This window comes from Arachis duranensis, chromosome 2, assembly GCF_000817695.3.
Source record: "Arachis duranensis cultivar V14167 chromosome 2, aradu.V14167.gnm2.J7QH, whole genome shotgun sequence".
Taxonomy (NCBI): domain Eukaryota; kingdom Viridiplantae; phylum Streptophyta; class Magnoliopsida; order Fabales; family Fabaceae; genus Arachis; species Arachis duranensis.
Genome location: NC_029773.3, coordinates 59046461 through 59049650, shown reverse-complemented (window position 1 = coordinate 59049650; position 3190 = coordinate 59046461).

Sequence of the window (3190 nt, the reverse complement as noted above, 5' to 3'; positions counted from 1 at the left end):
GCGTTTAACGCTGGGATTTCTGAGGGTGACTTTGGACGCCGGTTTGGGCCATCAAATCTTGGGCAAAGTATGGACTATCATATATTGCTGGAAAGCCCAGGATGTCTACTTTCCAACGCCGTTGAGAGCGCGCCAGTTGGGCTTCTGTAGCTCCAGAAAATCCACATCGAGTGCAGGGAGGTCAGAATCCAACAGCATCTGTAGTCCTTTTTGGTCTCTGAATCAGATTTTTGCTCAGGTCCCTCAATTTCAGCCAGAAAATACCTGAAATCACAGAAAAACACACAATCTCATAGTAAAGTCCAGAAAAGAGAATTTTAACTAAAAACTAATAAAAATATACTAAAAACTAACTATATCATACCAAAAACATACTAAAAACAATGCCAAAAAGTATACAAATTATCCGCTCATCAATACGCCACCACATTCTGATGCTGCATCAGCACGCACCCTAGACCCTTCAATGAGGCATCACAATACACCTCAAATGGCTCATTCGGCTCGGGTAACACTAACACAGGTGCAGTGGTCAACTTTTTCTTCAACGTCTGAAAGCTCTCCTCACATTCAGGAGTCCAAACAAACGGAGTGTCTTTGCGGGTCAACTTTGTCATTGGCAAAGCTATCTGTGAAAAGCCCTTGATAAACCTTCGGTAATAGCCAGCTAAACCTAGAAAACTCCTTATCTCTGTTGCGGTGGTTGGTTGCTTCCAATCCATCACAGCCTCCACCTTAGTTGGATCTACGGCTATTCCCTTCTTACTCACCACGTGACCCAAAAACTTCACCTCACTTTTCCAAAACTCACACTTAGACAGTTTTGCATAAAGTTTCTTCTCCTTTAGAATCTGCAACACGGTTCTCAAGTGTTCTGCATGCTCTTCTTCAGTCCTGGAATAAATCAGTATGTCATCGATGAAGACAACAACGAATTTATCTAGAAACGGACGGAAAACTCTATTCATGTAATCCATGAATACCGCAGGAGCGTTCGTCAACCCAAAAGACATTACAGTGTACTCGTAATGACCATAACAAGTCCTAAAAGCGGTCTTAGGGATATCCTCACCCCTCACCCTTATCTGGTGATAACCGGATCGCAAATCGATCTTGGAGAAAACTCCAGCTCCTTGTAACTGATCCATGAGATCATCAATTCTCGGCAATGGGTACTTATTCTTTATTGTAACCTTGTTCAGCTGCCTATAATCCACACAGAGCCGCATACTCCCATCCTTCTTCTTTACCAATAATACTGGAGCACCCCACGGAGAGACACTTGGTCGTATGAAATTCTTTCCCAACAAATCCTCTAACTGAGACTTTAGCTCGTTCATCTCTAACGGTGACATCCTATAAGGAGCACTTGAGATTGGTCCCGCCCCGGGCACCAATTCAATAGCAAACTCAACCTCTCGGTTAGGTGGAAACTCATCAATATCATCATAAAACACTTCCGGAAACTCACACACAACCGGAATCTGCTCCAACCTTTGATCATCCCCCGAAACACCCGCGGTTAACAACAGGATACCCTGACATTCAACACCAGAACAGTTCACCATCATCGAATTCAAATAATAATTATTCACCACGACCGGCCCTTCAGTATCTTCCGGCATAAAGTACACCGACTTTGTAGAACAATCAAGCAGGACATGGTTCTTAGATAACCAGTCCAATCCCAAGATAAGATCAAGACCAGTCATCGGCAAGCAGATTAAATTATGAACAAAAGCACGCTGCTTGAACCTAAAGGAAACCTCTGGGCATCCTAGCCTAGTTACCGTGGCTTCATGGGTAGCATTGTACACTCTTAGATCATAACCTAAAGTTACAATCTTCAGTCCTAACTCATGGGCTTTTTCAAATGCAATGAATGAATGTGATGCTCCCAAATCAAATAAAGCATTTAAAGTTTGACCAGCCATTTCACAGTTACCTCGAATAAGTGTCTCAGATCCCTCAGCTCCTACAGCTGAAGTGGTAAACACCCGACCAGTCTGTTGTGCTTTCCCAGCACCTTGTTTCTGCTTCTCAGGACAATTTGTGGCTTTATGCCCCGCCTTTCCACAATTGTAGCACAAACCCCATCCGGCCTTGCATGGTGCTCCCGGATGGTGACTTCCACACCTAGTACAAGCTTGATCATCCTGAGGTTGTTTCCCAAACTTCTTCCCTTAGAAATTGTTGTTGTTGTTGGGCCTCCTGAAAGAGCTTCCCCTCTTGAAAGACGGGCCTCTAGGTGCAAAGCTCTTCTTTCGATTCTGTGGGAATGAACCATTGTGAATCCCTTTTCTCAGCGGTTGCACTTTTCACACACTCTTCAGCAACCCTACACTTGTTTACCAACTCGGAGAAGGTCCTAATCTCCATTGGTCCCACTGAACTGAAAATATCACTCCGGAGTCCTCCTTCATACTTAACACACTTCCATTCCTCATATTCCACCGGAGTCTCTTGGCACATACGAGAGAACCTGAACAGCTCCTCAAACTTGTCAGTATACTCTGATATGGACATAGTACCCTGTTTCAGCTGTAACAATTCAAGTTCCTTGGCCGTCCTAGCAGAAGTCGGAAAGTACTTCTTATAGAACTCCTCTTGGAAGACATTCCAAGTGATATAGTCATCACCCTGCTGCAGAAGACGTCGGATACCATGCCACCAATGCGACGCTTCACCTGTAAGCATATAGGTAGCAAACTCGACACGCTGCCCTTCAGGTACCACTTGTGCTTACAGTGCTCGCTCTATAGCCTGAAACCATGTATCAGCCTCAGTCGGACTAGTAGTCCCCTTGAACTTAGGTGGATTAACCTTTAAAAAGTTTGCTAGTGTCATCGGGCCCTGAACTCCACCTCCATCATTACCATGGTTATTCATCTGTTGACCAAGAGCCTCAGCAGTGGCTTGCATAGCAGCAGCCATGTTCTCCAACGCGGTCATAAAGTTCACCGGGTCATTAGGATTATTCTCTGGCGCACGAGCATTCGTACGACCTCTCGCACTACCTCTACCGCATCCACGAAGCGCCATCTGGTTCCTATACATACCAAACAATCGATATTAAGTTGATCAGTCTCAATATCGGAAGTCTAGTACTTCAAAGTCCCAAATGCATGCTCATGAACGTTTATGCCAATTATATCAAGCAGATATACTAATAGCACATAACACACACACA